At 49.5% G+C, this 25,958-nt stretch overlaps 1 pseudogene; it reads right to left on the reverse strand.

The window, feature by feature from the left end:
• Positions 1 to 25,958, reverse strand: part of LOC129737381 (hydrocephalus-inducing protein homolog) — a 68,180-nt pseudogene that overhangs the window by 27,558 nt on the left and 14,664 nt on the right.

The raw sequence follows: 25,958 nt of genomic DNA on the forward strand, positions 1-25,958 counted from the left end.
GTAATAAAGGCTCATCCTGGAGGTCTATAGGGGCTTAGTGCTCGTCCACCAAAGCTCTTCTGCTGTGTACCTCTCTGCCTTTACAAACACCTTGCAGCACAACGAATGCATGGTATGAAAGCTCGCTGCTTTGGCTGCTCTGGGATCAGCGGTCGGAGCCAGGCGCGCTAAGCCCTGGCTCTGCACAGACCAGCTGGGAGCCACGGGGACAGCAGGAAGGTGCTGGCACTGCCCTGCTGACCACCGGCTCTTCCTAGGAATTCCGTGGGAACCAACTGGGCTGGAAGAGTATTTGTGCCTCGCCTTTGCTGTGGGTAGCAGGAGGAGGAGAAAGGAGCTGTACCTGAGATGTCGCAGCAGACTGTTGATACACTCTGGCTTCTCGGGGTTTGAAGATCACGTAAATTTCAACTGAAGAATTTGGCCAGACATCTCCCTCCGAAGACAGGAGACAACAAACCATTTACCTTCAAATGTTACATTTCTTGTTTTCAACCACAGCCCTGTAAGCCTTTATTTAGAGCATCAATGACGAGCAAGGAGCAAACAACACTTACAAAATGTGTAAGACTTTGGAAGCAGCTGTGAAAAAAATTAAGTCCCTTACCTTAACTAGCACCCGGTAAAGGCTTGCCTTTTTTTTTTTTTTTTTTTTTAATTAGGGCTATAATAAAGGAACTAAACTGGCTGGCTTCGGCATATCAAGGATCTCTTCAGAAGTGCCAGCTGACCTAAAGAAAAGATACGGTTTCCCTCCAAACCTTCCCTTATATCCCTGTGTCACTACAGCCATGTGAACACGTCTTCTCAGATCAGAAGAGATTTAGCAAGTCAAATGGATTTTTCCATTCTTAGTTACAAAGACAGAAAGAAAGAAAACCATGCCTGCCTTCATCATTGCAGAAGAGATCTGTAAACCAGCTCACAAACAAAGGCAAGGTCCCGTCAGGGCTGGCTACCCCGGCCAGGGCTCACTGTCCAAGCCTCCCTCTGCTTGCAGGCAACAACTGGCAGAAGAGGAATATCAGGGCTTTGCAATCTGCTCCAGCTGCCTGCAGGTCTCCACAGGGGGTATGAGACATTGCCCATGACACAAAGCCCTAGCTGTCCTGGCCTCCTCCCGTTCCTGCATCACCGCTGCTGTCGGAAGCGGAACCGGAGCTGGGTCAGTGCCCACGTGGCATTTCTCTGACACTAGAATGTGATCCTGGCTCAAAATAACCCAAACCGAACACCAAAATGGTGAACTTCCGCTGCACAAAAAAAATCCAGCTTCAGCAAGAACCTGGGAGAACCCTGCAAGCGTAAATCTTCAAACAGCGAGGGAGTGGCGATGGGTCCCTGCAGGTGTTATTCCCAGCGGCCGAGGCCCCAGCGGGATGATTTGCCCAACACCACCGAGACCACGGTGATCGCTGCAGTGTTGCTGGCATCTCTCTGTACGCTGTATAACTCACCAGATGTCCTGCCATGCTCCAGGAAGCCAGTCAGTGGTGCAGTAAGATCCTGGTAAGGGACATATCTCCCTACATCCAGGGTGCTGCTGGATCCCAAGGCACAGTCAGATGAGACTGCTCTAAGGCATCAGAGGAGACAAGCCTACAGACGAGCAACACAACCCATCCGTTCATATGCACCCGCACAGCTCTCTGCAACAATCCTAACGCAGCATTATTGATGGAGCCTTGCACTCATATCCTCACTCCCAAGGAAACCTGCAGCAGCAGTTAATAGACTCAAACCTCTTGAGCTTCTGGCATGAAATCACCATTCTCCAGGATTCAACGTATTTGGACAGAAACTTCAGGCAGTACGGCCACAATCAGCTTCCCTGTATTGTCAGTGAAGCTGCACGCCAGACTGTTTGACTCAAAGGGAGAGGGCAAGAAGAAATCATCAGTTACACATTATTCTACTATTCTGTGGCTAAAAAAAAATTGTGAAGGACATGACTGTTTTGGGAAACCTTTGTCATTTCTCCCTTCATTACTGCTGTATGTCAGACCATAAAACTGGAAAATATTGTGACCTATTTCTCCTGGGAAATGAAAATAGGCTGTTGGAAAGGTTCCTCACATTCCTGCTACCCCACGGGGAAGAAAGAATTGCTGGTTAAAAGGATACACTTCACTACTCACCCTTGCGGGCTACTGCTACATAGGCGTACCAGCCCTAGGACACGGCAGGAGCCAGCGGTCTGCCGCGGCTAGCATATTCTCCGTAAGATGGCAGTGGAGTCAGATCATGGAAAACTACCGTGGATGCTTGCCAGGACAGAAATGCAACTATGCAGTGCTGTGAACACGATACTGCAACACTTCTGGCTTAATGTCAGCCTCAGGCAGGCTGCAGCTGGCAGGTGGCATAAAATACAGACGGTGGATGTATGATGATCCAGCACAAAAACTCCTGCTGTTGTGCCCTGGCTTTGCTACAGCATATGCCAACGTGATACCCGAGGGGACGGCACACCATGACTCACCGCTACAGAAGTGACCTCAATAAGGAGACCAACCATAAATAGATGCAGATCCTATTTCCCCTCCCTCAGCCCCTAAATAATGCGAATCTCCTCAACCTCCACCAGCCTGAAAAGGAAAAAGCTGGTCTTGGAAAGTGGGGCACCACCAACTGTCGGCCTGCTTTGTTTGGTGGAGGGAGAAGGTGATCCATGGAAAGGAAATCACTGCTCAAAGCACACCAAAACCCCCAAAGGCAGAGCTGGCAACACAAGTACTGAAGTGACTCCCCAAAGTGCATCCTGTTAGTTCAGGGCACTCAGGGAAAAGGCAGCGCCAAAGCCAGTATCTGCCCCTTCCCATCAATAACCGAACCCACAGCGAGCGGAGGGATGGACCATAGCTCCCACTGGAGATGGCGCCTTCTGCCAAAAACCAAAGTGCTCTGCAGTCCCCTCTCATTTGGATGGGGACCAGCTGGGCACCTCAGCTGAGGTGGACGTTTGCAGGAACAAATATCGCTGTTATCTCCTGGCCCAACCTCTGCACCAACAGCAGTAGCACTTGCGTAACCTGCACATCTTGAAGACCACCTCCATCGGCTCAGAGCTGACACGTGGCACTGAGGAGTCGCTACCAGGCAATGACAAGACAGTGATGACTTGTCAAGGTAAGAGCAATGATTACAAATCCTTTTCCTCCCTTTCCTCTGGTTTCCATTTCCAAGGAGTCAGCTCCCACGTGTCTGTACTGTGACTTACAGCTAAGCTGTGGTGGGGAAGGTGCAGCAAAAAGCAAGGACTTTGTCCTTTGAGAGCCACCTGGGCTTCTACCACAGATGCTCCTGCTGACATACCATGTGTCTTTGCAAAAATAAATCAACTTTGAGATGCACTCAGGAAGTCAGAGTTACAGAACAGCTTGTTTCCCACAGGCTTGGACGGCTGCTCAAAACGTTCATGGTCACAGGCTGACTGCAAAACCGCTCCTCCTCTTTTCTCTTATTATTTTCATCAGCAAGTTAACCTTATACAGGCTGAAACAGCCTGCTGCAGCTTCCACTGAGAGCAACCCCTGGCAGCTAACGGCCCGCTTACACAGCAAAGCTGCTGCACAAACCCTGCAAAGCCACCCTGCCCAGAGAGCCTTTCCAAGGCTATCGTCCCTCCAGCGGCCTCCTAACCTCTGGAAACCTCCAGCCACTTGTTCCAAGGGTTTGATTCTTTCTATAGGGTGCTCCCAGGCACCACAGGTGATAGGTGAGAAGAGCAGCCGCCGCTTTTGGCCAGAAGGTCCGAGGCAGCAAGGTCCCAGCTCTGGTGGGGCCCCTCCAGCAGATTTACACGGCGCTGCAAGAAGGGTCTCTGTCCACGCTACAAGTTACGGGACTCTCACCGGGGAGAAGGTTGTGGAAGTCAGCAGCAGTGGATTTTTAGATTTTACATTTGATAGGAAAAAAGACTAACATTTGATGTGAAGACACCCGTACGCCAGGGGGGAAGACAGACATCAGCAAAACTATGAATGTGAAACCCATTGGTCCATAAATCATGGAATTAATGGAAATCTAAAGACTGATAATGCTGAACCAGCCAGGAGGGGAACGACTCCTGTAGTATCCCACTTACACCCAGTCCTAAGCAAACTGTAACATCAACACAGCCATTCAGGAAAGGTTTCCACTCGAGACTTGAGGCCAGGCTACACTCTGGGTCTGTACAGCGCTACACGGAGCACCAGGACTCAGCGGGCAGCCAGGCTGCTGGACCTCACCCTAATGCACTTCAGGAGCCCAAGAGCAGGTTAAGCTCGTTATGGAGACCTAGCCCAGTTGTAATGAAGCAGGAGCCCTGCGACATGCTCCAAAACCAGCTGGCACAGCTCAGGCGATCGGCTCCCGCTCTCTGCAATACCCCTGCTGCTCTGACACAGGCTCTTGGTCCCATCATGCTGCTCTCAGCTGCAGTGGTGTGAAACTGCAGCTGTGCTCACATGGGGGGCTCTCAGCCTCATTCGGGCTACAGGAGTAACCAAGAAGAGAACAAGATCCCCTTCCTTAAAAAAAAAAAATAATAGTTTCACCTACTATAAAAGAAAGAAGAGGCTCGGATTATTCTAGCGTTTGCAACAGGATGAGAAGGGATTTTGCATTGCTCAGGCAGCAGGCATTCTTCATCTCAGACCATGCAAATACTCAGTCAGGGCTCTGTTTCGTTGAAGGACATGAGGTTTTGATTGCGCAAACACAAAAGCAAAAAGTTTTCTCCAAGTCTGCAGTGAAACTCAAAAAGTTCGTTTAAAGCTGCCAGCCTTGCGTGCAGGCTCACAGACGATGCTGGGAGGGAGAGTCACACATGGTATAAATCCAGATTATATGAAGGGATTGGTCTTTCCGTGATTAAACGGGCTGAACTTGGCCTCCTTTCCATAGAGGACCTTTTCATTCTTCAACAGGTGAACTAATGCCCATGGTTAATCCCCATACGCTACGTGTAAGGCCTGCCCTTATATATAATAATCAGTACCCCTGAACACTGTAAGGACACTTACGAAGTGCCCTTAATTTACAGCCCTTGCAGCAGAGCTCAGCTTTAGGCAGGCTCTCGCCGCCTGCCAGGAGCTCACTGTTTAGAAACGCTTTTTGCAACAACCTCTCCCAGCCTCACTAGAAACCTCATGTCTTCCCTCTCGGCACATCAAGACGCTGACGCGGGTATCTGCCGAGTGACCTCATTCAGGGAGGAGGAGGAGGAGGAAGAGAGGTTCTCAGCTATCGCTTACCACCGGCTCAATGGCAAAAATATCACTGGAGAAAAGCATAGAGTCTTCTCGCACCTTTGCCCTCTGGTTCTGGAAGGCACGGGAGAGAAGGGAAAGGCGTTCTTGGAGCACGGGGTCCATTGCACGCTGCTTGAGAAAAGAATCCCTCTCATTCTCCTCCTGCTTCTGCAGCCTGAGACAGCCCCTGCAGCCATGGGGAGACACAAACCAAGCAGATCATTTAATAAACAACATATTTGCAGAGACTGTCGCGTAAGCGCAGGAGCAGCCACGCACTGGGGGAGGAACAGCAGGAGCAGCTCAGCAAGGGGCTGACCCCAAGCCACGGGGTCCCAAGCAGATCAGGTTATCACTTGTTCGCTGGCACGGCAGGTAGTTTTACGCCACACTCACGAGCTAAGAGGAGGTTTTTGAAAGCTAGCAGCCCTCAGGAGAGCCTCCTGGCTCAAAGCTACTGCCACGACTAATGGACAACCCACCAACACCCTCAGATGGCTTTTCCTCCCGTAGAGGTGCTCGGGGGAGATGGATGAAGATGAAGGAGCACACACTGCAGTGCTTCGCTGGCAAGGGGAGAGCAGCTGGGATTCAGCTGCAGGTTACCAGCATCACTCTTTTTTACCTTCCCTTTTGGACTGGCAGGGATAAGCAAACTAGATCTGCTCCACTGCCTACACTGCCATCCAGCAGAGGATCCCAGAGCATTTGAAAAGCCAACTCACGGACTTTCAGGCATTGCATCACTTCAGTGAAATTAATGGGTTTATATGCATGAAGACAGAGGCCCCGAGAGGTGAAGGGACTTTGCCTAGCATCACCCAATAACGAAGGCAGGACCAGCATCTCTGAATGCAAACCCTTACATCCAGCCTTGAACCACTTCAACATTTTTCTCTTTTTGGCCTTCTCCACAGAGCTTTGACACAGGTCACCTCTCCCTCACTCGGTAGTTGTAGCAGCAATCATTCCAGTGTATAAAGCTCGCAACCGAGAGGTGAGAAGGGAGCACTGCTGCAGAGCACTTGCTTCCCAGCTGGCACGTGGATGTGCCCCCTTCACGCTCCAGTCCCCTGGCCACCAAGGACCAGCAGGTGACTACTCGAGGGGGATGAGGGGAAGGCTCCATACACAGCACATCAGGGCAACGTGGTATAAACAGGACCGCAATCACCACCCAGCTAAATTCCAATGCATTTAGAAAGGAAACACAGCCATGGACATTACTAGCAGCACGCAGACAGAGCCTCGGGCAAATGCTGTCACCAGTGCCAAAAATACTTTCTTTGGCTTGCTCCCTGTGGAGTGTCATGAGAAATGTTTTTCCACGGCTGACCTACAGCGCTGTGCATGAGGGGGGCTTCCAGGCACCGAGATGAGCAACCCTCAACTAAGCCTTCATCAACAGACAATAATTCCATTGTTGAATCCCAGAAAGTCCTGCAGGAGGGAGACAGAGCAAACCCCTGGGTAGACCTTGTGATGATCCAGGTCTTTTGGGGTGACAGCCAAGCGCAGGGTGCTGAACTGCCTCCTCCCATTGGAAAGGTCCTCTCTGCTCTGACATCTCAAAAGCTTCTGCTACAGCAGCACAGAGGCCTCGGAGCTATGACCACCCCTAAGACTGCAAGTAAGGAAGAACAAAGCACTCTGCTCAGAGTACAGAACACGAGCTGGCATAAGATCAAGTGCCATTGGAAAAAAATGGGTTGAAGTTAACTGTGGGGAAACCTGGTTGCTTCTGAGGGGAGAGAGGATCACTCAGGGTCCCATCTGAGATAGGCAGGTGGGAAGAGATGCTAAAAGAATGGCGCAGGGACGTACTAAGAGAAGGTCATGAGACTTTTTCTGTTAACACACTGATCTTGCACAGAAGTCACACACTGCGCAATTAAAAACAGAGAAGAGTGGAAAACTAGTTTTGGCCTTCAAGGCATTTCTGACCTAATTACACTGAACTTTATTTGCTCAGAAGCCCTCAAAAAGTTCTCCAGCTGAAGGCAGTTTCCTGATCAGCTCTGGGTTCAGACTAACTCCTATACACCTACAGCCATTCAACTCTGAGAAGGCACACAAGGACTCCCTAAATCACCCCAGCTTCTAAGTGTCTTTTCCAGTGCATCCCCTTGGGCTAGAAGTGTTTCCCTGCTGCCCCAAACGGAATTTCAAAGCTTCAGAGACACCCTGTGGAGAGCCTGCCCCACCTCTCAGCACCACGAAGACACAGGTGCTGACGCCCAAAGGCACTTCCAAGTCCTGTGCTGCCCTGCCTTCCCTGCAGAACCCTCCACCTCCGAACTCTCCGAGCCCCGGAGAAGGGGCAGGGATACCTCGCTGTGCTGGAAGCCGGGACAGCGCAAGGCAATTCAGCATCCTACAGCCGGATGGCCTCAACGTTCGGGGCCAGCAAAGCACCCTGCCCTGCGCACTACTGGACAAGAAGGCTGAAGAAGGTTGCCATCTTATCAAAGCTGGAGGGGAAGAAACTGCAGTGAATATCACAGCAGGTACGCTGCCTGCAGCTGTTAGGTGCTACCGCTCAACGCAGTCCCAGGTAAGGAGTGCCGACACCTTCCTCAGCCTCACAGACCCTCTGCGAGCCCAGGGACCTGGCCTCACTGACTTAGGGCTCCCACAGATGGCAATTTGCTCTCCGAGGAAATGCAGCCTTTCCTCCCCAAAACATGAGCTGGAACATGGATGGAACCGGAATGGGAAGCACTGAGCTCCATTACCCTGAAGCCCAGGGGGGGACACCCTGGTGTCGTGGATGGTTTACTTGTCCTACGCCATTCAAAAAAGCACCAACATCCCTCTGAGGCCGTACGTTAGTTTTACCCTTGGGCAGCGTGTCTTACTGAAATGAATCTTCCCAATGAACCTCAGCTTCTCCTGATCCTCCTCTTCTTGACTAACAAAAGCCTTCCACTGGAGTGGGCTATGACTTTACTCCGATTGTGGATGACCACGGATCTGTGGTTTGACAGCGTGATGTAGGTCTTCCCAGCTGTCAAGGAGTTCCTGTCTAGCCTGATGTTGACATCTTCAACTACTGCAAAATGAACTCCACGAAAACTATCATGATCTCGCTGTCTAAACCCATGGCCAGGTGGGTCTTGAAATAATGGGTATAGTTCTGATCTTAAAAACCAGGCTGAAGCCTTTGAAATTTCTGCCCTTCTCCGAAGTACAGAGCAGCTTCTATACGAAGACTGAACAGGATTCCTCAACCTAGAAACTACACAGGAGATAGGTAGGTTTGTAGAAGTATGAATGGCCTGGGAAAAAGTGAACAAGGAAAAAATTGTCACAATTTGTTGTAAAACAGGAACCCGAGGGCCTGAAATGGTATTAGTCAAAATGAGAGAAAAGTAGTACTAGTACTTTTCCAAGGAATATTCCTTCCTTTGGAACGTACTGCCATAGGTGCCTACAGGCGCTCATCGCTATAAATCCACAAAGCAACTGGACAAAGGCTTGGAAGGTAAAACCATCAGAAGCGATTAAACAAAGACGTGAATAAAGCCTCCAGCACAGAAAAATGCTGCCTCCAAGGCCCACGAGGGAGAAAGCATATGCACTGCCTGCTTCTACACGCTTTGCTAAGCATCCCCTACTGCTGCTCTCCTGGAGAGCACTTACACTCCCGGCTGCAGGCACCGAGGACGCTTCTGAAGGCTGGAGGGCTTTGCCGGAGCACCTTCTACCACAGAGAGAAGGATCTGGCATCGTGCTGACTGTGTAAACCCACAAACCTCCCGGTACAGACGAGAGCGTGCAGACGCCAGCGAGTCAGGAGGGAGCAGCAGGTCTTTCTGCCAGGCAGATAAACTGACACAGAGCAGAGCTGTCAGGGTTGGCCCAGGGCAGCTGCAGGCTTCACGGCCTGGGTGCCAAATTAGATGTGACATTTATTTAAGACTCTTGATGGTTTAATATATAAGTCTGGAGGAAAAGAAAAAAACAACAACAAAACAATCTCTGTACTGTACCAGCAATGTAGCCCTAGGTATTTCACCTGATGGGGTAATGTCCGTGGGTCTGTGCTTTGGGACGCTTTGCTGCCATGAAAGCACATTTACTGAATCCAGACGTACCTGCCCTATTGTTACTTACACAACACGATGATCTTATTACAGGCTGTCAGCTCTCTCATTCTTACACGCTTTTGACGTATTTCCCAGAGACAGCAGGACACAGCTCACTCTGCAACCTGAACAAAGCAACACCTGAACTTGAAATTAAAAGAGAGGCTTCTTACACAGCAGTAGAGCAGGTGCTTTGGGCTGTGCACTCCTGAGCGATGCTCTCTGAGACAGCGGGAACACCACCGTGTTTTATTCCAGCATCCATCTGCATGGCTATGGCCACCGGTATCTTAGCACATCATGGTAACTTTTAACTATCTGAAAGTAAGAAACCCAGCACTGGGTCGTCCTCTGGGGGGCCTGTTGTGCAGGAGGAGAGGGAACTTACAGAAGAGCTAAAATATCTTTCCGAATATTAAGCAAACCCTTGAACAAGATTTCAAAACAAATTTCAGGTTTTATGAAGAATGCGTTCCCAGCATTCAACAGCCAGTACCTTCCTCCATCGATTACTGCTCTAAATATTAGGAAGCTGGTAGCCAGATGGATTAGACTGAAGAGAAACAAAACAGCACTCTGCTGCCTTTCGTCCTCACCGTAATATTCTCCCTCTATCCCTGTAACTCCCTCCTCGCTGAATTTGGATTTTAAACCTTTTTAGGAGTGCATGACAGTCAGGTTCAGAATATTTGGGTAACAGGGAAAGCAAGTTTAAGTTAATTTGCCCAGTTTGTCAGAAAACTATGCCTGGCTCTCACCTCTTCTAAAAGAGACAGGTCCTGCTGCTTTTTCACTGAAAATACAAGCAAGCAACGAAAGCCGAGCTCTTCACTCAGAAGTGTCATTGTACCTCCACATCGACCCTTTGAGCAGTTCTTTTGCTCCTGCTACTATCACGATACCCAACTGCCTCACCATCACCAGCATATTCTGGTTTTTCAAACAGCATGCAAAGGTCTGCTGGTACCACTTCACCACCGGAGAAGGGAGTCACTTCACCAGGCTAACGATCTCTGGAAAGCGAGAGGAGTCCCCTGCGGCTGGATCCAGCCCTCCCCACCATATGCTTTTGGCTGCACCTCCCACAGAGCTACCTCGGTCAGAGCCAGGAGCGCTGCTCTGAGCTGTTTTGCTGTCAGGAAGCTAATGGCATCACCTACAAAGTGTGCTGGGTCTCTGACAAAGGCCACCTGTCAGTCCCCACGCTCGTATTTCCAGCACTAGAGCAAAACACAGGGCAGCGACAGTCATTTTTAAGTGCTTCTCGGAGGCAGTGCTCATGAGCTACCTTCAGACATCATTAAAACCATCGTGCTAGTTACTCCAGCCCTAGGAGCAGCTTGTTTATAAACCTCACCATTAAATAACTGCTGCCAGCACAGGGGTTTCTACAGGACCATTGCCCAGGCTACAACAAAGCTCAGGGCACCCTAATCATCACTGCTGCCACAGCTGATGCTGTCAACAGCTAAAGCCCCCAGCAAAGCCCCCTCTGAGCCCATGCAGCCCATCGCAAGGAAAGGATCTGCTACCCCAGAGCACTGCAAGCCACCGTGAGACAACAGATGGGCAGGAAAAGGCAGATGGAGAGCAATGACCAGCCACAGCGTCTACGGGACAGGTCGCAGGCTCTTCAGACGGCTCTCCTGCACTTAGGAGTCACCTTGCTTTCCACCAGGCTCCTTGTTGTGCATCCTCCTGTAATGGAGCACCCAAAGGATTCCCCATTACCTCCTCCGCACTGTGCTTAGGAAGGGCTGTTGGCTTTCTTACGGGATGAAATACTCCAGCGCAGGAATATCTGGGAGCCAGCACAGAGCCTTTGTGCTGCCCAGTGTGAAGGAGCCTCGCAGAATGGACTGAAAGGACAATGAAACTGTTGGATAACAGAAGACAGCGCTGCCGCATATCCAGGATGCCGTGGGCTATATATAATCATTATTGGTACTACAGCCATGATACGCTGGGGTTGCTGATCACTGAAACACTGCTTTTGGCCCACGGGGAAAGACAGGGCAGGAACCTTCCTTCTGATTGCCTGGCAAAGACATGCTTAATACGCCACTTCATAAATCAATCACCCTTCAAGCTACTCTTCTGCTTCTCAGCGAACGCTGATTGATCCACCAGGAAAGGAGACTAATGAATGGTCAGTTCTGCCCCGAAACGCATCCAGGGTTCATGGCACCTAAGAACATACTAGTGATTTCCACTGATGATAGAAGAGACAAGCTGCACTCCAGGATGCCCTGCAAAGAGATGAAAACTACATTCTCCAGAAATCCTTCACAGGCTAAGAACGGGATAGGCGGCGTCACATGGAAGTCTGCTTCTGGGGATGAACAAAAGAGCCAAAAGGAGACTTTTAACTCCAAATAACCCTCCGAGCACCCACCCCCAAGCCGTGCTCATGCAGTCAACGCCACGGGTTGCTTTAGCAGCTTTTTTGTCAGAAGGGGTGTTACATAGTTTGGGAGATATAAAGCCATGACTAACAAAAAAAAAAACGATCAAGCAAATGAAGCACAAACTTAATTCCTCTTCTTCTACCCTCAAAGCGACAGACCATCGGCTTTGAAACAGAAGGCCCTAGAGAGGGGAGAAGGCCATACTCTGTTTGCAAGAAATTTAACAACCTTATCTAAAACAGTATATATAAAGAAAAATCATTGTTACAGGCAGTTGTGGAAAAGGGGAACAAAGACAGGAAACAGTTGTTAACTGTTAGCTGATCTGACATAAAGGAACACTTTGGAGAGCAATTATACTCACCCATCAATCTAATTGATTTGAACCATAAAAGCCTATATAACCAATTATTTGTATAACGTATTAGTTACCAATCCTCAGTCCGCTGCAGCACTGCTACGATTAAGATGCAAAGTCAACATATAATTGCACAAACTCCGATTTACACCTTTTTTTGCCTACAGTATATGCCACCCTGCACTCGCTTTGAAGCAGACGTACAAGAACATAAAAGTCCAACAGAAACTAGCCAATCCTGCTGGGAATTCTCACAAGTGAAGGAAGAAAAGCACAACATGCACCCACGACCTGAGGCAAGCAGAAAGGAAAATCCCTTTGCAAAGTTCTTAAATGCCTGGCAGTCCAAGGAAAAGCTGGAGCAGCCTCTTGTAATAACCACGGCGTCAGAGCCTGGCTTACACCTTAGGATAACACAGGAAACAAGATCTTTAAAAACTCACCAAACAAAACAAGTTTGTCTGCATCTGCTAGCACTAAACACAAACGGAAATAATTACATCAGTTCACGCACTACAGTAAAGCTTTGGAGCCAAGAGAGGCTGCTGCTTAGGGAAGCAGAAGGTTTCCCCACCTCCCAGCACTGGTAAGAAGCCACTACCAGCCTGCCTGGTGTTGAAGGATCGGAGAATTGCGCGGCGATGAAGAGCTACAGACCTGACCAGCAGTGGCACACAGCGGTGGCCACCAGAAGCTATGGGGCTGTTGCCGTGAATTTAGCTCGATAGGAACCGAACACACTGCGACATCAGAGCCGCTGTGAACGCTCACACCAGACCAAGGTTAAAACCAGAAATGGTTTTGGCATTCCCACCCTGGTACCCTGCACGACACAGGCACAGCTCCGGTCAAGATGCAGCGAGGCAGAGGGTTTGCTCAGGCAAGTCCTGAGCCTCCTCCGCTCCGGCTGGAGTCAGCACAAACCGCGAGGGCTCAGCAACCTGAGTGATCTCAGGAACGTGAAACGCAACACAGCAAGGGCTGAACCTCAGCTAAACCCTGCTGCCTATCCACATCCATCCGTGGGTTTGCAGAGAGAAAAGACAAAGAAAAAGGCTTGATCTAGAGGCTAAGCCAATAGGATTTTCATTTTGTTTTCAAACAAGTTCCTGGAAGCTACTGATGGCAGTGCCAGCCTGGCAAGATGACAGGACCTTCGGTAGAAAGGGGGTTCTTAAAGAAAAGAGAAGAGAGGCATGCAGAGGTGGTTGTCTTCTCCAAAGTCTGCACAAAACCACAGACTAATATCACAGCAAGGTAATGTTTTACTCTTGCGAGTAGCTGAGATGCCCAGAGGTGATGGCACATCCGTGCTGCCGTTACTCGTTCAGCCTCAAACATCAATAAACACGTAGGGCTGGGATTTAATGAGCTTCCTGCGTGTGTACAGTGGCCACTAACACACCGCCAAGCCCTTGCAGAGGTGGCCTCATTTACCAACGTAAGCTGATCCAGCTAAGCCCAGCATCAATTTCAGCTGAAGAAAGGGATTCAGCACCCCAACACACCGACATTCCCGGCTGGGAACCCCATGCTGATCTGTGCAGGAGCTGAGCAGTCAGCAACGCCCCTGACAATTCCCCTCGGCCCATTTGCAACGCGATGCAGCCCCTACCACAGTTTCCCACCGCGGCCGAGATGCACAGGCTGTGCTTGCCCTGCTGCCAGCCGAGCACACCCGGTTCTGTAGTTACCGTCATCTTCACCAAACCCAAATGGCTCTAACACACCACACCAAACTCTCTGTCGTGCCACAGGTGACTGAAGAGCTCCACATCAGCTCCCTAATTAATCGTGTTTCATATGCCTTGGTTTTTCCTGTGATCTCATGCCTCATTTTCCCCCATTTGTGATGAAACCTCGGTGCTTTCTCAAGCTGGCGGTTATCACTCACAGCTCCAGAGGCTGCTGCAGCACAGAGAAGCTGCCTGTGGTTAGACCGAGAAGGGCAGAGGCACCTCAGGGCAGTGGCTCGGGCCATCCTGCGTAGGGCAGAAGACCCAGATCCTCTTCTGACATCCCCTGCCACCCTGAGCATTGCTGCCGCACTAAATACAGTGATCCCCAGCCAGTTCTTCCAGATCTACCCAAGAAATTCTTTTGTTATTATTTTTTATGCTTACGTTGCCCTAAGGAGATCTTGTCTATCGTGCAAGTGTTGGTGCTGGCTTAGAGGAAGGGGAAGATCTGAGGCCAGCTCATCACGCTTACTGACCAACCCAAACCACACATCCCAGTAGCTCTCCGGTGCTCAGTACCAAACCCCCCTGCAGCAGCCCCCCGCGTGCGGGCAGCCTAAGCAGCAGCTGCTGGCCAGCCTTCGGGACTGGGGGGCTGGCGGGAGCCTGCCAGGGAGGAGACGGCTCCGGCAGGGCTTGCTTCTCCACGCTGCAGGCTGGAATCACCACCCCTGACGCGTTTGACAAACACACAGATGTGGTGCTTCGGGACACAGTTTAGTGGTGGGCTTGGCAATCCGGGGTTAAGTTGGACTTGGTCATCTTCAAGGTCTTTTCCAACCTCCATCATTCTATGATTCTACGAGGCTGCTGGCATTTGCCCCACGCCTAGCAAGCAGCAATGGGGAGGAAACGGTGCTGGGGACCCCCTGCTTCCAGGGCCAGGCAGCAAAGCTCAGCGGCGGGGGAACAAGGCAGCCAGACCCCTCCCTGACCCAGGGCAAGGCAAGCTCTGCTCCACATTGTCTCCAGCTCCCAGCGTGCTGCACTGAAGAAGCCTATTTAGCTGCTCCCTCCTGCCATATAGGAATAACCTGAATCTGGCACAGAGCAAGTTTTGCTGCCCAGGGCTCAGGAGGGGAGACATGACTTCACCCACTTCCTACGGGGACAGGAACTGAGCCAGCGCAGGAAAACTCACTCTGATTAACAACCATGGAGCCAGAATCAGACCCTGCTCGCACTTTCTACCTGCCCTTGAAGTAAGCAATTGAGGAGCCGAGGCTGAACTCCCCCATCTGTGCCCTGGGCGTGCAGAACCACAAAGGATGCTCTGAGCCTGGGTCTGCCATCCACAGCAAACAAGCCAAGATTTGCTTTAGCACAGCTCCTGCTCAGCAGCTGTCAGCCCTCCTGCAAGCTGTGTGGGAAGTTGAGGGAAAACAGGGTATTCATCTGCCAAACACCTAGACGGTTCCTCAGCAGGCTTTTAGCACAAGGCTGGAGGCTTCCAGCAGGACTAAAACCACCGAGAACTACTCCTGAGCCACACACGTTACCTCTCTTCTGGGGAAACCGCTTTTTGGGGCTCTGAACCAAGGGGAGACAGAAGAGTAATGGAATAGGCAGTTCTGCTTGAGGGCTGCCTCCTCTTGGGTGTGCTGTCTCCTAAAATACTCCTATGGGCATGGGTTCTGATCTCCCCCCTCAAAGAGGGTGAGATCCTGCCCCAGGCTTTTGCTTCTGCATTAGACTCACAGAGCTACTGAAAGAGAGCCATCCGCATCACTACTTTTATTACTGACAGCAATAAAAGCATCTCAATACATAGCGTCCGTCGGCCACGCACAAGCTCAGTGGTGCTTTGCTAATTACTGAAGTTTTCTGTGCTGACAAAGAGATGCCAAGGGATGCAGCAACCGATGGGGAAAAACTGCACAGAGGAATTTCAATACCGCACCACAGATCCCCTGGGCTAGAAGCGTGTTGTAGCGCCTTGCCACAAGGGCCAGTGGGCACTGGAGGCACCCACATACAGGCACAGGATCTGGTCCTACACCTTGAAGACCACCCATCATACTGTACTAGTACTCGTTGGAGACAGGAGCCTAATGTGAGTCAGCATTTAGGGAGCTCTGAGTAGAGAAGCAATTCTCCTTCCACAACTCCAAGCATCTCGCCGGCACCTCCTGTCTCTGGCAGCCTTCTTCACCTGCATGGAGCACCTGCCGTAGACGTTATTGTTTTGGATGGCATTGGACTGGTGGATTTGCTTTGCACCTCTGGCACACCTCTGGGAACCCGTCATGCATCTCCTCAGCCACGTGTCCCTGAGCAAAGCTCACCTTCCCACACCAAGCTGGTGCTACGCTGCCAGGCTGCAATAAATGTTGTTACTGCAGCAAACTGGGTTTGGTGTACAATCAGCAGCACTCAGGGCAAGCAGCTTGGGCATCATCTCACTTGAGCAGGACTTGACAGCTGAAAGAATATCGAAACTTTATGAATACTGGATTGGTTGAGACTAGGACTTACCTCCATAAACTTATTTTCCCACATCCACACGGTCCACACAGGGTGGGCTGAACGTCATCTGGGAAAGGCCAAGTGACCGACAGGACTTTCAGTGGTATTGAAACCTTTTCCAAAGCTGTACGAGTGCTTCGCACGCAGGTTTCAGAAACCCTTTCAAGTACCATAATCTGATGTTAAGGTGCTGGACAGGGATATGCTGGAGCCCAGAACATCCCAAGTCACCCTCATTTCAGTACGAGCTGGGATTTTTCACACCCAGACACATGTACACAGGCGAAAAGGAGGAGTTTAGGCATGTAAAGCACTGAAGGACAAGTTTTCATTGTAAATCATTACGCTCATAGCAGCAAACATTTTCTCCACACTCATCCATAAATTTGTAGCAACAGAACCGCCACCACACACACAGTCTATCCAGGGGACAGTACCTGTGCTCCTAACCAGCCCAAAAGACACACAATTTAAATCAACCAAATCATACGCTAAGGGAAAAATTGTGACTTGTTCACATGGAAGAGCTCCATGCTTGCTTAAGCAATGCTAGGGACAGATCTGACCCAGCTTCAGCAGAAATTTAAGCAATGTTCACCTGATCCTGCGTAAGTCACCCTAAGAAGGGTGTGATCCATTGAGAACGACTGCTGCCTGCGAGCAAGTCAGTACTGATACACAGCCAAGCGAGGGAAACGCCTCCCAACACCTTAAACTGCTGTTTTGCTCTTAGCACTTCTGTTTCTTAATAAACACTCTGTTGGTGGCTCTGAAAGAGCAACCCGGCTGCTTTCTGTACGCGCGTCACAGGGAGCCTGCCGTGGTGCCGGACACATTAGCCAGGGCTCGCCACGCGAGGTCAGGGAACGCTGTCTGGTGCTCTGCACTACTCCTGCAATAAACTCTGCACCACACCTCGAAAGACTGATTGATTACACGTTTCTGCTTCACTTTAGCCATTCATCTCAGCAGCCTTTCACTTACCTGTACGCTTCAAAGCTAGAGAGATAATCCCTTCATTATCCCCTTGCTCTCCTTCGCAATTCGTAGTTTATTTCAAAATAACTGCAACATTGTACTGGCAGGCAGGAATGAAATCCTGGGTTCATCTCCCAGGGAGCTGCACGTGTTCCTGGGAAAACACCCATCTCAGAGCCAGCAGAGAGTTTATCCCCGTGGCCTACCCACACAAATCACTTTTGCAAAGATTGACTATGGGGGAACCAGCTGTTTCAGTAAGAACAAGACTCTCAGGTTTTTCAAAGCGAGCCACGAAGATCCTGGCCCTAATTATTCGCTCACTCTGTTCCGTCACAAAGTATAAACCCTACGGCCCTAATCTCCACTGTCACTGCTCATCTGCCCCAGAGAAATTCTAGCCCTCTGAATTTTATCCTATAGATTCTGTATAGGCATACAAATAAGGCACGTTTTTGTGCTTCCCTAGCTGATATTTCAGTCACCCGTCCTAGAAACTGTTACCCAAAACAATAAGCTCCTCTGAGTGAGCATCAACCATTCTCCGTGAATATGTCAATAACTGGAAAACATTAGACAAAGCTGAAATAAGTCGTGAGGCTACATAAGTGTTTGGAAGATACAGGAGCATTTGTAACTTCCACAAACCCAAGACAACTAAAATGCTCTTTGCCGGGCTAAAGCAGCACACAGTATCCCCTCGGTTAGGACACCACACTTCCAAGGACCAACGCTGAGGAACAGGGACAAACCAAACCTCCCTCTCAGGCGAGAGGAAACACACGCCAAGTGCCTTCACGCAACTGAGGAAGCGCCTCGTTCGGCACCACAACATACCCCTGCTGAGCCAAGGCCGACAGAAGCATTCTAACATGGCGCCTTTTCCTAAAGATATTCCCCGCTTACTCTTCAGTGAAGCGTAAAGCTGATGGTGTTTCTGTGGCCTGACCTCAGCTTCTCCTAGCCTAATATAAATGTTACACCTATCTCGGGAGGCAGCGAGCTCTTCCTGCCAAATCCCAAGAGCCCTCAAGTCCTGGCTGCATTAGTCCTGATGTCGTGAGCTGTGGGAGAAGGCAAAAAGAAAGAACAAGGCTCTGCGGCAAAACAACGTAGAAGCAGTGCAGGGGACAGATGTGTAAGAGACAGCGGCATTGGAGCGAGTCTGACAGAGGCACGCATTCCCACGTCGCGCTTCAAACATAGCACCGCCAAGGAATGAAGCTTCACACGTGCATATGCACACCGTAACGGAGAATCAAGGTTCCTCCCGCCTCCGACTCAGCAACTCCCAGCAAAACCGGATTCCAAAAAACCTCATTCCTGCTTGAGGGGATGCACTTTAAAAGCCCCCTAAACACCAACTATTTGTCACTTTTCTTTGAGGCAAAGCCAGGACAGGGGAGATACACCTGGAGAGGCAATTAAGGTGACCGGGACAACAGGGAATGATGGCAGATGGCAGTCATGGGGGGTGCTGGGTGGAGAGCACCCAGCCGACACCAGCATCCCCCAGGGAGAGACCGGCACACAGCCACACAGAACGAGGGCACACGCAGCCTTTGCCCCTTACCTGCTCACTTAAGCACCGAAACATACAGAGGTTTTGAAAGAAAAGGTTTTAGAAGTAGTCTGCAAAGCAAGCTTAACATTTTTCTGCTTTGAAAGGTCTCTGTTTTGAAGGACGCAGAGACTGGGCACCATGCAGTGCCCAGACCTTACCTGTGTCATAGTGAACTGTCAGGGGCCTGGAATAATCACCAGTCTTCTCTGGGTGGAAGTCCACCCTTACTTGCATGGCATCGCCAATCCCAAGAGTCCCAACGGAGGGATCAACAGAGAAAGGGCTGCAACACGGAGAGGCACATCAGGATTATTGTGGGACCTTTGGGGACTACGTTCCTTCTGCCATCCAGCTCACTCCAGCTCACCTGTATTAGCAAGGGGCCAAGAAACCACAGTCAGCAGCAGAAAAAGAGAACATACAGGGCCAGGAACTGAGCCACCGACCCAACTCCTGAAGAGCTCCAGCCCTCAGAAGATCCTAAGCGATAAAATGACCTCGTCTCCCCCATACCCTGCATCCAGTTTTCTGCAGCAAGGCTCAAGAGTCTGACTGCTAGCGATACGATCGGAGGAGGGTTTTTGAAGGGCACGGAGATGGCAAGAGTTATTTGCATGCACAACTTGACACTGAGTTCCTCAGGAATCCGTCTTTTCCTGCCACCTATAAACCTCAAGAGATGCAAATGTCAAGGCAATACCTGTCCCAGTGAGATTACAGCCTGGAAATCAGACAGGGAGAACAGAAGTTTATTCTTGAATGACCGGAGAATAATTAGACTTTAATGGCAGAATTAATCTATCTTTCTTTTTTTTTTTTTTTACCTTGAAAGCATCCTGGTTTTGCCTCAGAAAGGGCACATTTTATCAGCATTTCAATGAAAGCTGTTCTAAGCAAAGAAAAATCTGTACGAGTGCAAAGGCAGATTAGAGTGATACAGAAACAAGAAAACAAGACACAAAAGGAGTATCCCATTTACAGCCTGAACAATTAAATCTCTAGCTAAATGAAGCACCGCTAGCAGGAGCATATCAAGGCACCTTCAACAGGAGGTTTTCTGCGTATTCACAAGCAATGCAGTCTGGGGCTCTGGGTTGTAATCCAGGCTTGGTAACTGTTTGCTTGGCCTACTAGAGAAATTCTGTGCAATGTGTGGGAAATAGTATGAAAATGTGTCGGTGTACTTTAGATTTAACAAGAGCAATTATGATTTGTCGCCAGGTAAACAGCTCTCAGCTGACAGACACATAATTCAGTCCTTTAATGCTCAGGGAAAAGTCAGATGCAACATGTTTCTGCATAACAGCAGCTGGGCTTTGCGGCTCTTGTACAGCCTCACTTAGAAAGCAAAAGTTATTGGATTTAGTGCTTTGCTGGTGGTCAATTTGTCACCTTAAAAATATTTTCTGCAGAGTTTTACAGTGATTGGGGAGTGCAGCCCACAGAAATAATGACAAAAAATGGAGCCATGCGCAAGCTTCGCTTCGCTCATGGAAGCAGTGACAGCTGATGAAACTGCTGGAGTTCCTGCTCGTTAAGGAGACACTGATGCAATTGGGGGCCTGACCTGCTCCCATCACGACTAGCAAGAACATCGCCAGTGACTAATGGGGAAGCATTGGGCCCGCAATGTTCACGTGCTGGACCTGAGGCTTTTGAGAGGGAGGAGGAAAGCCAAGGCGCCGCCAGCCTCAGAACCGGGCTGCTCTACATGGCCCTGCACCTGCGCTGGGGGTTGTGCCTGGTTATACTGGGCAGGGCTCTGCTGGTGCTTGGCGGGGATCACTGCCTGCTGTGGGAAAGGCACAGAAAAATTCCCCCCCACCTCTTTTAGTTTGTTGTTTTTACCAGAAACATTGCCAGAACAGAAAAGCTGCCGGGTAAGGGCCACACTTCAGCACTACCTCCCATCCCATGCCCTTCCTACTCCATCCCCATGTCTGCATACCCCTGCCCTCAGATAGCTGGGATGGGAATGACACTCCTGAGGATGACTTCAGGGGATGCCCGAGAAAGTAGATACCTTCACATCTTCAAATTACCAGAGAAGAGGATCCCACCGAGGTCAGGACTCATTCTCAGGACTGAGAAACAGAGCACAAGTCAGACACCGCACCTCCTGCCTCCCACCCCACGCTGTACCCACAGGACAACTTGGTTCCTGATGTAGCAGGAGCTTGGTATCCCTCACGTAGACCTGCTTCTCCAAGACCCAGAGGGATGTAAGGTCCATGCTTCACCTGAACTCTGAACTTCAGTCCACATCACTAAGCTGTTCCCTGCAGCCTACAGATAAGAGATGCTAAGGAAACGTCCCTGACACACTAATAGCCACACGGAAACCACTGCCAACAGATGAAGCTGGCAGGCTAAACTTTGGCCTTTTAGCCATTAATTGTGAGCTGTTCTTTACGGTAATTCTTGTCCTGTTAGATCTACCCTTGTAATGAATAACTACTGCTCCTGACAAAACAGGAAAGATAAGGTTTGGAGGTTTATTAATAGCTCTTCTTCTGACATGCTTTTCAACTACGTCCATTTGTACGTTTGCTTTGTTGTACAACATCTAAACTTTCACAGGTCCAGATCTCCCAACGGTGCCTTGCAATCCCCAGCTTGTATAAACTCATCTAGCCGCACCAATCTGAGGGAGACCTTCCCAGCAGAACCTGCTGAGATCTTGCCCGTAATTGCCCTTCAGAAAGGGAACAACACCAGATTAGTAAGCAATTTCATTGTGATCTGCCTTGGCGTTTACATCTTGCTTGCTTTCACCAGGCATCAGCTCCCCAAGCTGGGCAAAAGTTAAATCCCATGAGGATACCACGGGCAAAATACTCCTGACAATTTAGCAACCAACTGACAAGTGAACAACGCTGACAGTTCTGTGGCTCAGGCTTTCCCGACTACCGCGCTGCCTTTCCTCCTGGAACCATACGTTTAGTCAGTGCAGCGTGCAACGAGGCTGCAACATACTTCGTCCCATGGTATGTTTCTCTTCTACAACCAAAACCCCTTTACTCCTCTGGTGCCTTAATTTGCATTATAAAATCATCTGAGTTTGTGAGAATTGATTTCATTAAAAGCTGCCTCCAACCCCAAGACCGACAGTAAAATTACTGGTGATTGAATTGCCCCCTCTGTCAACTAAGACCTATTGCAGGAAAAAACCCCCAAAGATCACTTAATCTTGGCATACGTAATGTTTTGGTAATGGTATAAAAGCCAAAGTCGAGCACTGTAACCACTCCAGTAAACACAGTCTGTTAGGTCAAAGCATCCAAGACTCCATCTCCATACTGAAAAAATCCTGCACAGAGCCAGCATCTCACAAGCTCTCTCTTTCCCTCTTTCCCTGCACGTAGGCTCTGTTGTCACATCCCTGTACATCCCATGGTAACTCTCCAGCCCCACACCTCCATGTAGTATAATGGGTACTGCAGGGAGGGATGCAAGGCGGCTCCTGGCACTGTGCCATGTAGGATCATTTCCTGAGCTTCCAGAGCTTGGTGGGACATTCCTAAATGGACCTTCTCAGACAGATCCTCTCTAACCCATAGCACAGCACAGCACAGTGTAACGTCAGGAAAAGGCAGTGCTGCACCGAGATCTGCTTCCAGGCACCATTTTCAACTGAAATGTACTGGAATGACATTTATCTCCGTGAATGCCGTGGAGAAGAAACTCACTAACCAGCCTTAACAATGAGAACGGCAGGAAAAGACTTTTTATATTTATACTATTGTTATTTTTTTTATTACTACACTATGCAGTGAACAGCTGGGTATGGGCATGCAGGGGGAGGACAGGCACAGAGCCAAGCTGCATAATGGGGAGTGCTTTGGTGTCAGGGTTCCCACACACACACACACACACCCCCTTTACGAAAGAGGAGTCAAAACGTGTCCATGTTTTCTGGTAGATACCACGGCAAGGGAGAGTTCTGAACAAGCAACAGCAGAAGGATGCTGAACTGGCCCCGTGGATTCATTTGAGAGCTCTGCCGTGGAGTAAAATACACCACACAAGTCCTTAGATAAAGTTGTAAGAGGCAAGGAATGTCCTTATGAAGTGACCCGCTGCAAGAGCAGAGCTCGCAGTACTGACCGAGAGGAAAGGTTAGCATTGGAGATGGGCTGAAAAATGCACTGAAGGTGAAAGCTGGTAGGTTACGCTTGATGCCAAGGGAATTTTGAGAAAGGAGGCAGAGAGAAGTGATACGAGCGGCGCATTGGACTAGGAAACTGTGGCGCCTGCAGCTGCCTTGCAAAGGGGCAAGAGCCTGAATTCGCCCAGGCCAGAAGACAGAAGTTGCAGCAACTAAGAAGTCTCAGTTGTGCAGAGAGAGAATGAAGGACACAGAGGCCAGCTGATGGTCCACAAACTTTGATCTCTCATTCCCTTCTACTCCACTAAGCCTCCTCCCCCTCTCACGTGCACGCATGCTTACACATAGCGGCACACAAAACTATTATGTGATATTGATGTTGGCTTTAACACAACACTACATCCGTACTCAGCAAAAGTTAAGCACACACTAAAGCTGCTTCTGTTCTCCACTAAATAGGAAGAGACTAAAACAGTCCTGAATGTAAGTCTGTAAGGCTGGCACTCCTACCACCTATGCCATAACTCTTAAATACTGCGTCTCGTATCTACACATTAAGCTCTCCAGGACAGGAAACACCACGCATTAATGTCCAAAGCACAGGTTTAAGTGTTTGTGATGCTGAACAATCATTACGGGAGTCATTCAAAAGAATGCAATGACATTAAACTAAAAACTTCCCCTGTCGTTAATAATGATGCAGCCTTGGTCACAGCCTCTAACGCAGGGAAATTAATCCCCTGACATGAGGAGGAAAACGGTCTCTCCCGCGAAAGCCTCTGTAAGTAGAGTTGTTCAAAGACAATTAACAGCTAATGACCTACTCGCCTGTGGAGCAGTGTATTGGTGAGACTCTCCAGCCAACTTGTCATGCCAGCTGGGAGGCCAGTTCTTTTCTGCTGGGGCTGCTGGAGCCACTGAGCTCACCTGGGACCTCGGGGCAGGCACCTGAGCAACTTCTCACAGCACAAGCAGCAGGGAACCCACTGTCACCCAGCGCAGTCCCCAGCACTGGCTGGAGAAACCACTCCTGGCACACCATGGCCTCATCGCACAGGGAGAACGTGGTTGTTCTGCTCCCAGGCTGCAAGGGGACGTGGTGACCTGGTCAAGAGTGGGGAGCACTCGGATTTTGAGTGGAGGATACAAGCTTGGGGGAGTACAGTCGAGATACTGGAGGGCTGGGCTGCTATTCAGGGGACACAGCAGAACCGCATGCAGCCGAGGGATGGAAAATGCAAAAACCTGTATTTGGGATGGAAGAATCCCTGGCAGTGCAGGCTGGTGGGCACGAAAGCCTTTCTACAGAAGAGGAGCTTAGGGGCTGGAGCACAGCACATACAGGGAGATGCTGGGATAAATGGCTTTGCACAGCCTTGAGAAGGAAAGACGAAGGCTGGTATCACTTGGTCTTACTTTTCGTGTTGAGTGCACACCTGATCAAACTTTGACACTGGTCTTGCTCTGAGCACTGTGTTTGCTCACATGATCTCCAGAGGTCTCTTCCAAAGTTATTCTAGGATTTTATCTTCTCCGGCAGCCCAATTCCATTTCACGTGTTCCCCAAATTTCTCATATTATTTCTTATACATCTGTGCATATATATAGGCAGATGGTAGACACACAGGCATTAGAGGAACTCAACCTTTAAGAAAGTTCCCAATGAGGAATTCGTTATGACATTTCGCTGAACACTTAAAGCAAAAAAAAATAAAAGAGCAGAAAGACAGGAACCTCAGAGTATTTAAAAAAGAAATCTGAATGAAAGTGGGGGCGACCTAATTAGAATAAAACGCTGCTTATATTCAAAGATCATCAGTTTGAAATTTCAGACTGGCTTTCAAAAGTTCATAACGAAATGGAAGAGATGACTGATGCCTTTGGCTGACATGGGAAATCTTACCAGCTTTTGATCTCTGCGCACACGCAATCCAGTTATTCAGAATTGTACTTTCTTGTGTAGTTTGAAATAAAGCTTTCGTAACGCTTCCCATCCCTTTGTTGCAAGTCAGGACTGAAACATTCAATTGGTGAATGTTGCGACGGAGGGAAGACACAGTCGCTCAATATGAGTGATCAGCAGACTTCGTTTATTGTCCCTTACAGTCACCTTTTATGCCTTCTTATAATTAGCTCATACATATTACAAAAGTTAAGCTCATTATTGGTTAGTTGCCTAAATACCAAGCCCGCCCCTTGTTTCTCTTCTGCAGTTTTCTGTTCCCACCTGCAACATTCTTTCCCACCAAAATCTTCCTGTTACTGTGTAACAAGGACAGCCAAAGACAGTGTATTTTGCTTTACTTCAGATAAGCTGAGTGCGATGCACATTTTTGTCCAGCCAGCTGGACTATGTCTATGTGACCCTTTTCAGCTAGCCAGTTATCCACAGGTGAAGTTCAGCATAAAATCCATATCAAGCAGGATTCAACGTACGCCGTATCACGCGATAGAACAGTTGGCAAGGACATTGCCAAGAGATGCTACACACGACTGGGTACTTGTTTTGGTGGTGACAAGTAGATCTGGAAATCCCAGAGGGAAGCTGTACAGGGATTTACAAGTTCCTGCCTATGTATTTCCACAGTGAAAAGAAGCAGCCTGCTTGAACAGCATCCTGGAAGCCTGCTTCAACAGCCTTGCCAGGCTTTGGTAGAAGCCTCTTGGACCTTCGCATTTCCCAGGAGAAAGAGCAAAGAGCCTTCTCTTGACCCCTGTTTTCCTGGGGAAGAAACCGAAGCAACTCAGGTGCACTAAGGCAGACGGCACGTCTTTGCTGCATTCTGGACCTCAGCTCCTACACCAAAACCTCTGGGACCAAGCAACACGGAGCTAACTACCAGCCAGCTGAAGTGGTTTCCTTGCAGGTGCAGTTTCCAAAACGCATTACCCTCTCCAGTTCAGCAAACTGGAAAACCAGTGACTGTCTTCTCAGACCAAGAGGAACAGTACAGGCTGTCCACGACACAGCACACATCAGGCGCTTGACCAGGAGACTGCCGAAATGCCACG

Source organism: Falco cherrug, chromosome 14 (genome assembly GCF_023634085.1).
Source record: "Falco cherrug isolate bFalChe1 chromosome 14, bFalChe1.pri, whole genome shotgun sequence".
Taxonomy (NCBI): domain Eukaryota; kingdom Metazoa; phylum Chordata; class Aves; order Falconiformes; family Falconidae; genus Falco; species Falco cherrug.